This window comes from Aphelocoma coerulescens, chromosome 1 (genome assembly GCF_041296385.1).
Source record: "Aphelocoma coerulescens isolate FSJ_1873_10779 chromosome 1, UR_Acoe_1.0, whole genome shotgun sequence".
NCBI lineage: Eukaryota > Metazoa > Chordata > Aves > Passeriformes > Corvidae > Aphelocoma > Aphelocoma coerulescens.
The window spans coordinates 6,315,925-6,328,743 of record NC_091013.1 but is presented as its reverse complement, the minus strand read 5'-3'; the positions used below and the strand labels follow the sequence as shown (position 1 = coordinate 6,328,743).

The window sequence follows — 12,819 nt, the reverse complement described above, 5'->3', positions numbered from 1 at the left end:
TATGTGGGACACTTAGTAAAAAATTATTTGGGAGGAGTAATAGCATGGCAGAAATGCACATTTTACCAGAAGCCAGATCTCTGGTGTTGCTTTATTCCTGGAGATTTGTGATGGTGCATGGCTTGGCTTCTTGGATGCTTTCTTGGCTTGGTTTGCCCTTCTCATGAAAGCACTGGAAGGGCTGTCAGGTAGAATCATCACTGTTCTGTTTTTTTGCAGACAGCATTGTTCAGCAGTGATTGTGCCACAGAAAGGAGGATAGCCTGCAGCTTTCCAAAACTCTCAGCTGATAGAGCAGCCTGACCTCTAATCCCATTGGAAAATGGGGTTTTCAGCAAGACTTCTGGGATTTTGAATGTCTTTTCTTCATGGTCCTGGCACTGGAAAGAAGCTAGAGAAAGGGATGGGTCGAACTCAGGAGAATGTCAGGTTTCAGATAGACTTCAAGATTACTGTGATCACACCAAAAGCTGTTCTTGTTAGGACAAAGACTTGGAAGTTATGGAAACTGGTGGCTACCCATCCTGGCCTGGATGCTGGGCACAGGACTATGCCAGGATCTCTGGCAGGCTGCACACCTTGAACGAGCAAGTGGTACTCTGGCTGCAGGCAGCACGTGTTGCTGTGGTGGCACTGGGCTTTGGTCCCCCCCCCGTCCCCAGCTCTTGTGTTTTCATTGATGTGGGAGGTTCTCCTGGGCTGTATCTCACCCTGGGAGCAGTGAGGAGCAGACTAAGGCTTTGGAGACTTCTCATTCCCCCAGCTGGACTACTCCCACCAAGTGGGCAAGCCACTTCCTAGCACATTTTTAATGGAAGAAAAGCTGCATTGTAGCCACCCTTTATTATCCGCTCTGGCATTTAATCACATCCTGATGGGACTAAGGGACATGAGAGCCACAGGGGTGCACATTGGGCTCTGCGATTACACCTCGCTTTCTGGAGGGGCTGCTTGAGGAGGGTGATCCTAAGGCAACTATTTAAAGCACAGATTCTTATTAGTCGTGGCACTTGGGAGACCCAGGATCTCTCCTTGGCTCTGCGCCCTCGTGGGAGGTTGCTTTGCCTCCTGGGGCATCCCTATGCACAAAATGGAGATGGTGACATTTAGGGTTTGTCTAGAGGGTACAGCACAGACAGAGGAGGATAACGAGCCCTGCTGAGAGGAAAGGGGGGTGTTATGAACCCTGCAGAAGTTGCAAAGCACAGGGGCTGGGCACTGCTAATACACCAGCAAGTGCATTCAACACAGGACTCTGCTTTGAGCCATCCTCACATTTGGCCTAATACTCCAGAATAAAGCTCTTTGAAATAGGTTGGTGGAAAGAGGCAGAACCAGAGCTACATGTTAGCTGTGTCCCACTTCCAGCAGTTTATCCCTTCCCTTTTCTATTGCTGGTACATTGTTCCTCTCCCGTCTGCAGGAATCAGCCCTGCCCACCGTTTCCTCCCAGTAGCTCTGCAACTCTGGCCATGCTCACATTGCTCCCTGCCCAGCTCTTCCCTGGATGGTACCAAAATTACACACCAGCAATCTGTCTTTATCTTCATTACCTAATATATAAAGCAAGTATCCTTCAGTTTCTTTACTAATTCAATTGCCTTCCTTCTGTCTCCAATCCTCTGTTGTAATTCTAAGAGCAGAGACCCAGGCTCCCATCCCTCCCGTGCCCAGCCTGTGCTGCCCCATGGAAAGGGGGAGGGCTTCAGCCTCTGGGGGTGGTAACTGAGCCTTTCTGATGGCAAGCCCCAGGCTCTGGCACAAAAACCAATACAGGGGCAGCAGAGTTTCTGTGCTAATAATGATGCCTCGATGTCTGTGTTGTTCTTGCACTTTCGTGTAGTTCAGGCACATGTAAAGCAATGTTTATGTCTGCCTAGGAACAGCACGTGTGAGTGTGCTTTTGTGCAGTGTATCACACCTGCATCACCTTGAAGTGTTACAAAAGCAACTTTTTATTCAAAGAATGGGAGCTCGTCAATCATATCCACCTCAAGCTTGCTGGCATTTGCATTTACCCCCAGGGTCTGAGCTCCCTCCTTCCCTCAGACATTTCTGCTCGGGCTGGGCAGGCTGGGCAGCACGGATGATGTGTGTGGGAAACACTCATTCATGCTCACGGCACTGAAAACCCAAAGCTTAAAAATGAGTAGATATACATCTGAACTAGCCCAGAGAGGCAGGTGTGAAACCACAGCTTGCTGAGTGTTGTGAGAGGGGCTGTGCTTCTGAAAGCAGCCTCTCTTTTACCGAGGTCCTTCAGCAGGTAATACCAAACCTGTATTTGTTTTCCTTTCCTTCTGGTGACATGGTACGGAGGTATTGTGGTCAGGTGGCAAACAGCCAGGTCTGTAGAAGCCTTGCAGATCTTCTGCTTGTGCCAAGATGTGGGATTTTCAGGGCATGGATCACTGTGGTGTCTGCTGGAATGAAGGGCTGGCCCTAATGACCTGATGGGAACTTCACAAAACTTTTAACAACAGACTCCTGTGCAACCCCATTAACCACATGAGAACATGGCCCCAACAGAAAAGTCTAGTCAGTGTTCTAAAAGTTATAATTTCTAAAAATCTTTAAAAAGGATCAATATGAAAGTACTGCCCTATCAAAGTCAGATGAGTTGCAGAAAAGCTTTTGGGGTGGTTTCTACCAAAAGAGTGTTTATCTAGCCTCTGTTCCCTGAGCCCTCCTTTCCCCACATGCCATTAGGAATGTGGAAACACACCTGGAATCACAGCTCCACTTCCAGCCACAACCATGTCAGCAGTGGAGCTCCTGGGTCCCAAAATCACCCAGAACCTGCAGAGCCCAGTGGCTGTGGGTTTGGGTGGGTATGGCTGTGATCTCTAACTGCTAACCAAGGTGGGAGAGGACCTGCCCTCCCTTGCTGCTGGCTCTGGAGGAGATCAGGAGAGCACAGGCTGATTTTTCCCAAGAATTCATGGTGTGAAATACACCTCTTACTTAACCTACCTCCTGCTTTCCACCCAATCCATTAATACAATCCAGCTGTTCCCCACTGCCTCTTTCCACCCCAGTCTATTGCCCATCTTGCCTGATCAATGCCAGCTGCCCCCAGGGGTGGGTTTCATGTTGGCAGAGCCTTGCATCCTCCCTCTCCCCGTGTCATCAGTGCTGCTGGCTGGCTCACTACAAGCATAATGTGATGCTAGTTCCATGCTCTGGATCGAACTGGGATGCTGGAAATGACTTTGCAGAGCAGGAGAACTTTTTAATTAGTTAAAATTAATTAAATAATTTGGGATTATCACCACTAAGTGTTTCAAATCATCGCAGATGCTGAGGATCAGAAGGTGCAGTGCTGCTGCTCCTCAGCTGATGCTGCCACCAAGGTCTTTGCTGTTATTGACCTGCACCTGCTCATGGGGATTTTGCTGCTTGGCCAACCTTAACAGCAGGTTTTGGGTGCCACATCATCTCAATCTTCCTCTTTAGCCCAGGTTTGCAAAAGAGCCTTCTCAGCAACTATGGGGTTGCTGAGCAACAGGGTATTGCTGGGCGGGTTGCGGGAGGGCTGCATCTCATTGCCACGCACAGAAAGGAAACAACAGACAGGAAAAATCAAAGTTTTGCTGGAAGAGGAGAGGCTCCTGCTCTTCCTGAGCTTCTCAGTAAGCCCTGCCTGGGTCTTGCTGCCTGCAGGGCCCGGATAAGACCTTGGCTGCCACACAGAGCAGCTTTGCGGGACAGCGTGGAAATCAGCTCAGGGTGTGGTGCAACCATGATTATTGTTAATAGTATTTTTCATTAATCACATCCAAGATAATCATTAAACTGTTGCCAAATAATCAGTACAGACTTGGTATCAAACTGCTTATCACTTCAATCCCAGTTCAGGCTGGATGTGTGGATTAATAGCTAGAGCAGCTTGACACATTTTCAATTCTTTCAAAACGAAAAATGTGTCTCTTTGAATGCTACCAAACTCACAGCACTTGGGAGGATGCGATCACTTCCTTTTTCTCTGTTTTCCTCCCAATTGCATGTTTATGAAAGAAACATCTGTTTTGAAGTGATCTGCAACAGAAAATTTTTGTTCCAGTTGGATTTGCAATGGACAGCTTGTGTTACAGAGTCTTTTTCTCCCCACCCTTATTCTTTCTCTTTTTCTGTTGCTGAAAGATGAAAGAGAAAGGAAGAGGAGGAAAAAAAACTCAAGCAAACAAACCCCACTGCCCAGACAGTACAAATAGAGACAGAGAAAGGGGCCACTGAGGTGTGGATGGTGTGAAACACCACAGCTGAGCTGGAAGAGAGTGTTTGTGCTTCAATTCTCTTTGAGAAGGTCTGATGTTGTGTGTGTATGGATTTTTCTACATTTTGAATCAATGAAAATACTAAAAGAGGGATACAAATTTGACTTTTTTTTTTTTTTTTTGTCCCACCAGGGAATAATTTTTATTGTTTGATAAGCTTGGATGTAATTAATCTGAAGCATCAATAATCTAGTATATTAATTATATAAAAATAGGTATTGTCCTGTATCTGCGGTATTTTTGGATTCTCCCTGACTCCATTCTTCAGCTGCAGAAGAGGAAACCTGTTGTTCTTTGGGAAATCTTTGCATATATTGGTAGGAAGCTGGAAGAAAAAGCCAGTGAGAAGAAAAGCCTCAGGCACTGCAGCCAACAGATAAGGCCAGTTCTAGTTTGTGAGAGGCTGAAATGTCAGTACAAAAGGCCACTGAATGCTATCAGCTGCTGTGGTGTTTGCAGCATTTATGGGAGACTGTGCCAAGCAGCAAAAAGTGTGGAAGAGGATCCTGGATTTTGGTGCATCAGTATCCACAGACAGAAAATGAGATGCAGGAATCTGGAGCCTAAGGGAAAATGATAGTGAAAAGAAAATTGGCTGCACACCAGAACGGGGTGTGCTGGTCACTCCCGGCACAAAGCATGAGGGAAAGAGGCTTGGGAAGGGAACAAAACTCCTCCTCAAGGAGCAGTTGTCCTTGGTGGTGACTTTGCATGGGCTTCTTGACCTCTGGAACAGCCAAGCAGCTCCTCAGGTCGAGTCTGAGTCCACGAGTGCAACTGAAACACCAGCGCCTGTGTCATGATGTTTTCTTTTTGTGATTCTACAACAAAGAAATGAAGTATCCCTTCCTGGGAAAAAATAAACAAACAAACAAATAGATAAAATCTTCCTATAGAAAGCCAGAAATATATTCATGTCATACAATTTTTCAGAGGGGAGAGACCTACCCACAATATTTTTCTTGGATCTGTGCTGTTGGTTCAGTGTCCCAGCAGTTGAAAGGATTAAAAAGAATGCAGACTTTCTGGTGTTATGCAGATTTTTGGTCATCTTCCTCTGCGAGGCAGCAGCAGGATGAAACATGGTCTTCTAAAATAAAAATGGCACGGCAGAGAGACCCTTTTGGAATGGGTTGGCCGATGAACAAGAGCTGTTAAAAAAAAAGAGCCTGCTTTCCAAGACCAAAGTGAAACACATTTAAAATATTGGTATGAAAATATTCTTTCTGAACTTGTTACCTGGTAAAGGAACAACTTTTGAAAATATGCCCTGGAAGAATAAAATACGACAGATATCTGATCCAGTGGCAGACTGCTAGGCTGTAAATTTATCAATCAAACCACAACTTCATTCTTCATACCCATTGTTTGGCTCCACTGGTTTTCTGTCCATCAGACTGGAATCTCTGGTTACTAATTTTAATCACCTGTATCATGCCAGCTGTCTGGATGGAAGGAAAAACAGTTTGGGAGAAAGACGTGGAGAGTGCTTTGAGTAACCTTGGGAGTGGTTTTGACTGGTACCCAGTGCTAGGACTGGGGAATTTCAGTATGAATTTTAACAGTACAAGTGCACTTTAGGCAGCGACCTTTGTTTTTCCCACATACCAAAGGGAATGTGTGCCCTATAGTGTTGAATGTTCTTGTAAGGATGCAACTGACATTTCCAGGTGACAATTCTCCATCTTCATAAACAATTTTTGACATTCAGGCATTCATTGCTGTTCAGGTGGGTTCAGAGCTGGTACAGGCCAAGTTCTGCTGTGTCCAGTGCAAGTATGAAGAGGTTCTTAAAAACTGGCAAGTGTATTAATTGGAAGGAAAAATGAATCAAGACATGAAAAGCATTGATTTTTTTGTATTTTTTTTTCATCTCTCTTAAAACCTTGGCTCCTGTTCTCTTCTGGCTATAAATATGGGGTTTTAATGTTTTGGTAACTAGATATGTGACCTAAGCCACTTTCATTCTCTTTAGACATTTTCTCCCACCAGCATTCTCCTTGCATTTTAGAAGAAATAACGATGAACTGAAGGAGAGTCCTCAAAAGCCCCCCAGGTCTAAGCAGATTCACTGTCTGAAAAACCTTTTCTACATTTAAGCATTGGTTCTGCAGTGTGAAACAGCAGAGCATAGACATAAATTTTGGAGGACTCAGGTAGATGATTCAATGCTTTATTGCATTGGGGTTTGCATGTCTGGATCCAGATTTTTTAAGATAGGCACCAAAATCTCTGTTAACAAAGCAAGGTGAGTGAATCAATTCCTTAAACATGACTTGATCTCAGATGAGGTTCAGCCACAAACTCAAAGAAAACCTGCATATCTCATGCTCTGTGGTCAATCCCAGCCTGCCTAAACTCTGTAACATAGCCTATAATGCCTTGGCTCCACTTTAAATTTTGTGTGTTAGCCAGAACCTTTGAAAGCTTGTGGCATGTGCTCTGTGTGCTCTAGCACACTGCCAGATTAGGAGGGGGGAAAAAAGAAAGAAAAAAGAAAAAAGGTATGCCAAAATCTGAGTTCCAATGGGTTTTTAGCCAACAAAGGAGACCTTACATATCTTCAGAGGAGAAATACTCCAGAAAACTCCTAGAAAGCCATAGGCAAGAAGTGCCATTTCTTTTCATCAAAATGCTTCCCTCCACTGCCACTTTATTACTTCTGCCTTTAACCTCCACAGGGGACAATTGTGCATGTCACCCTCCCTTATATCAAACACTACTTTTTCTTTAGCACTCTCAAAGTAAATTGGAGATTACTTTGAGGATTCATGTTAGGCAATGAAGTGCGCACACATACTCACATGCAAACACCTGCACAGGCTCATGAAGGCATCTGTGCTGCTCATTCTTGCATTTCCAGTGACTTTGTGTCTGCACTTCTGACAACAAATTAATCTGGAAGTGGACAATCAAGAAAGGGTTAATTAAAAAAAAAAAATCAAACTTTGCCTTGTTTGCACTGATTTTGCATCGGTTTCCATGGAAATGGAAGTAGAACAAGCCAAGAGCAGTAGTGTAGCCAACTTCAGCTGCTGGCTTCTAGTTCTTGCTCCTGTTTCCATGGAAATAGATGCCAAATCAGCAAAAAATAAGGTAACTTGTTTTAAGATAGTAGAGTTTTAAAGGCTTGTCCTTATTTAACCTCAATCAGGAAGATAACTGGTGAGGGGAGGCAGCCAGCAACTCAATGAAAACTTTCAGAGGCTCTTTCAGCAGCTGACTGCTTGTTGAACTCTGGAGAGAGTGAATTCACAGGGCAGCCACCAATCTTCAGAAACATTCTGCAACTTTCCTGCATGTTGTAAATAAAATACATTTTCCTCTTGGCACGGGTAGTCACAGCAGTCTGTGGGAGCCCAGGCTAACATCTCTTTGCATTGCTACCATGCAAGTGCCTCCTTAGGCTGCCTTTGCCTCCCTGAGTTTGGAGAGATGTGCTTTTCCCAGCTGCAATATGCAAACTACTCCCATTCCAAAAGCAAAACCTTGTGTCTCAGCCTATGGAGAGAGGAGCAAAGGAGCGTTAGCTGGGGGAATTCCTGACAGTGTTTTACAACAAACACCTCACTTTCTTTTTTTCCTAATCCACAAAGGTAAAATTTCACTGAGATAAAAGAAGTTGGCCATAACCTTGCTTATAGCAAAATGTGGATGGGAAAGCAGAACTGAATCCAACCAGGAAAAAAAAAAAAAAGAATCTGCTGTAATTTCAAGAACTGAAATTTCATCCAAAACTCATTTTATTAAAATAAACTTTAATAGTAAGTTATTTCAAGGTTGGCTTTTGATCCTCAGCTGTTGCTGTGATGGAACTGTCTGTAGGGAAGATTATTTCTTGGTGGGAAGTTGTGTGAAGACAGAGAGAGAATCCCATCCTGGGCCCCATTTTTCTTTGAATTGCTCTTAAATTGGGATCGTTGCCAGCTGTCCTCAACCTCTCTTTTTCCCCACAACCCCTTTGCTTACATGTTCTTTAGGCATCTCTTTAATAAGCTGCAAAGACACCCTTAGACAAGGGATCATGTCACAGGCCACTTGTGGCCCCTTTTTTGGTAGCAGAATGTATCTGGAAGCCGTAAGTGTGGGTATATGTTTTTAAAAAAAGTTCTTGGCTGGCATTTGTGGTGAAGTAAATGCAATTCTAATGAGGCATTCCTTCATTTGCAGCATTACATTTTTGCTTTTAGGGACATAAAATCTGCTCTTGCAAGGGCACGTGCTTTGCTTCACACACGAAGAATATTCCCTCAGGCTGCTGGGTGAGTAAATAAATGAAAGGTGCAGGCCAACCTAATTTTAAAGAAGTGCATCAGGTCTAGACTGGGGCCTCACAGTTGTTAATTTTAGGTATTACAAGGAATGTGCTCATTTTCTGACTGGTTTCTGTGGATCTTCTTTGAAGAAAACCCAAGAAACATCAAGACCTTCAAGAAATTGCCAAAAAAGATAGAATTTTTTGCATAATGAACACTTAAACACATGGGAGGTTTATTCCTTTTCTTTTTTGACAGCCCACATTGTCTTAAAATTCACGGAACTTTCTCCAGTTGCTCTATCAGACATTTATTGCTGCTGTTGCTGCCATTATGTGATTTCTTTGAAGCTGTTTTTGAGCTGTTGAGGTCCTGTTTGAGAGGGGAACCCAGTGCTGTGTTACTTATGATGCTCCATGACATTTTGCTAGTATTTCCCCTGGAAAAGCTTTAGCCTCTTCCGTAGTGGCAAAAAAAAATATCAGGGAAGCAATGGAAAGCCAACCCAGGTGTTTGTAATTCAGCTTTCAGTGTACTTTTTTGGACTCTCTATTACACAACAGTTCATCATCCTCCAGGCTTGCAGCAGTGCTTCCAGGCCTCCAGGTCACTAACCTGCACAAACATCATCCCCTCCAGCTCTCCATGGTTAAATCACACTGGGAGGAAAAACAGGAGCTGTTAGCCAGCTCTTCTGCAAGCAGCTCAGAGCACATGGCACAACTCAAAGGATCATGAGAACAAACTAGAGAACAAGGAGTTGTGGAGCCAAAATCAAGAGAAAGCAAAAAAAGAGAGCAAGGTCTGACATGAGGTGCATGCGGCGAGAAATGACACACGTGCGCTTTTCTGTGAGTTTCATAACTTTGGCAGATCCCTGGAGCGTGCTGACAGCTCTGTCCTGGGAATCCAGCTCTTCCAGCCCACCTGGCCCTGCTGCTGGCCCTGCCCTGGCGTCCCCAGGAGGCTCTGGCAGGTGGGTACAGAACAAGGTGTGGCAGGAGGGGTGGAGGCGTTCCAAGCAAGCACAGGCTGTCCTCTGCTCTTCCTGCAAAGTGCCTGCTCCCAGAGCACAGGCTGCTCCCAGCAGGAGGGAATATCTCACTGGAGAAGTGCAGCAGCAGCCATCAGGTGCTTGCCATGGGTGCAGGGAGATGCCACGCTGGGATCTCTGCCCTCCTCTGGGCTCTGGTCAAAAGTCACTGTGCATGAAAACCTCCTCTCAGAGGCACTTGGCAAAGCTGGATGGTGATTGAATAATTTGTAAAAACCCAATCACTTCATCCCTGCTGGTTCCCTGTGCTGGGCAGGGGGAGGTGGAAAGACAGAATGTGGAGCTGCTGCTACCTCCCGTGGCTGACACCCCAGGGTGCTCCTGTCCTGATCCCTGAGCTTGGCAAGACCTCCTCTCTTCTTGGCTCTGGTCTCAGGTTATCATCCATCTCAATTCCAGCTCCATCCCTGAGATCCTACTTGCTCTCCCAACTTTTTGGGCCAAGCCAGAGTGGACATGCATGGCACCTTGACCTGTGAGAGCCCCTTCTGCAACTGAGGTTAGCAAAGAGCAAATGTGAGCAGTGAAGCAGCACAACTGCTTTGCTCCAGAGCTCAGCCTTGGCTGGGACATGACCTTTGTTCAGCCATCTCACCAGTGGACTCTTAATGCCTGGGAGTTTTCTAGTGTCTGCAAAATTTCTTAGGTTAGTTTAAAGTCTAATTTGTCCTTCAGTCACAGAGTCATGTCTTTTTCTTTCCCCCTCCTTCATCCATGACTAGATAAGGCTGCCTTGTGTATGGCTTGCATCATGTACCTGTACAGCTTTCTTTATTTTATGTTATTGTTTGTACTAATGATTTTAATCATGGAGGTTTTTGCTTTGGAAATGGAGGGTCTGTAGCTTTCACAGCACAGATGGGAGATAAAAGCACCATAATCACAGAGTGGGATCAATGAGACTTTTTCCAGGAAGCTGCTAAAGGCATTATTTGGCATTAACAAAGAAAGGGATAATTAGAAAATAGGCAGAGAAGCCTTTATTCCTGTAATTAATTTCCAAGTTGGAAGTTCCCTAGTGCTCTTCTGTTCAAAAGTGACAGCATATGAGCCATTGCAAAGGAGATGTGTATTAATCATAAAGCAGAAACGGGGAGGAAATTGAAACCTGTGTTTCCACCGACTTTGAAAAGAAAAAAACTGCTGCCTGGAGTTAATGTGTATTCTGACTGTATGTGAAGAAAAAACAATTATAAATAGTTATTGACATTACATGAAAGGTAGGAGGAGGATGTAGCCAAACTTGGTTTCCTGGGAGACTGGGCAGTCCTCTCCAGAGAGAAAAAAATAATACTCAGGAGTCACTTTGATAGCTTGAGGCTGTGCTTGTGTTTGCAGCTGCTTTTTTCTGCACTAATTTCCTACAATTACTATCAGCCCCACTGATGGCCACAGAGATGGAAGAAGTGTTCAGCAAACTTCCTCTGCCTCCCTTCGTTTTAACACTGTCAAAACTGTTTCTGAACAAGAATAAGTGGCTCTGCTTTAGGGATGCCAGCAGCCACAGCCGTCTTGCTTACTGCCTTGCTCCCATCTGGATCTTCAGCTTTTTAACAGGCAAACTGAACATCTTCCCCCAGGGTAAGATTGAAAATTAGCAAAGGAAGAAGGCATGCACAGCTTTCTGTATGGCTTTTTCCCTTCTGTCCCCTAGTCTGTGGCTGTTGTCCCCATCACCACGTCCACAGCTGTGGATTTGGTGCAAAGTGCCCAGCTGGGGAAGGCACCAGCCCTGCTACAAGGGGTGAGGTTGGAGAGCTCCAGCACTGGTGTTTTTACTCAGAAACACTGAATCCTCTCAAGACAGCTGATGTTGCACACAGAGACACATTTTTTTTTTTTTTTTTTTTTTTTTTTTTTTAATATGGACAGCTTTACAATTAGGTTTTTTCTTTCAATCTGGGTTGAACTGATATTGTTGGCTTTGTATCATGGGTGGCTTGGCTGATGCCTGGTGTAGGTGAAGGTAACACTCATGGTGCCTCCTCACACCACGAGGAATTCACAGCCTGCACACACTTGCAAGTTCCCGTTTGTGCAATTTTGGGGTTGACTGTAGAACAATCGTGCCTTCAGCTGCAATGTAGCATGTATGTATTTATATATACCATCATTCACATGGCAAAATTTTGCATGTGCACACACGCTCTCTCTGTAATGATTTTCTCACTTATTTGCTCATGAGGTTGGCTAGGTATTTTTGCTTACATTCCTCTTCAGCTTTCTCCAACTCTAGACCTTCAGGCAGGTGAACCTGGCATCTCACTTTACAACTAGATTAAAAAAAAAAAAAAGCATAAAGGTAAGAAGATTACATACAGGTTCTATATGGCTTTATTTTTTCAGAGTTCATTCAAGGACAATCCTTCTTTTAGGTCCCATTCCTAAAGTTTCTTTGCCTAAAGCAGAGAAATATGTACATGAGCTTATCACAGAGCTATACCCAGCATTTCACAATGTGCAGCTGGCATTTGCTGATGGCAGCACTGGGGGAGAGCTCTGTGTTTCCCAATGCATGGAGAGAGTGTTTGAAACAACAGTTTTCTTTTCTATTGTTAATTTCCATATTCTGTTCTCATTGCAGGAGCTCCAACAGTTTGCTCTCAAGCAAGTGATGCTATTTAAATTCTCCTGGAAATACTTCTTACACATGCAGGAATTAAAAAAAAAAATGATCTGCATGTCCCTGGCAGAAATATCTTCTGAAACCGCTAATGGTTTTCTTACCTCACAACTATATCCACGGAATGTTCCTGCATTTACCATTCCAAATCACTGCAGTGATGGCTTAACTCAAGACAGACAAGCTGCTGTTCTCCTTCCAATGAAATGATTTTCTCCTGATGTGTGTCCTTCAGTCCCATTTTTTAACATAATCTGGGAAAACCACCCCAATCACTGTCAGTAGTTAGTCTTTGGCCAGTGGTTGTAAAGCAAGTCTTCTTTTTCTTTTATCCATTTATCTCTTCAGAGAATAAAGTTTATTATCTTTCACAGAAAAAACTTTAAAATTTTAATTGTGTGAATCCTTTTAGAAGGCAGCACTAATTATTTTTGATTTATAATTATAAATCAAGTTTGTAGAAAGGCATACATATGAATGTTAAGTGCCTAAAATATCTTAAGAAAGTACAGAATAAGATAAACAAAAAAGGCTCCTAAATTACAATTTTCCAGAACATTTAGATTTCATACTAACACAGGCAAAAATACTTGCTTAGAATACAACTTG

At 44.0% G+C, this 12,819-nt stretch overlaps 1 long non-coding RNA gene across 1 annotated transcript; it reads left to right on the top strand.

The window, feature by feature from the left end:
* The first annotated feature begins 9,074 nt into the window (after positions 1–9,074).
* On the top strand, positions 9,075–12,598 carry LOC138117745 (uncharacterized). The gene is made up of 2 exons (XR_011154838.1): positions 9,075–9,509; positions 12,172–12,598. It is a non-coding gene; the product is annotated as an uncharacterized lncRNA (long non-coding RNA).
* Positions 12,599–12,819: the final 221 nt, after the last annotated feature.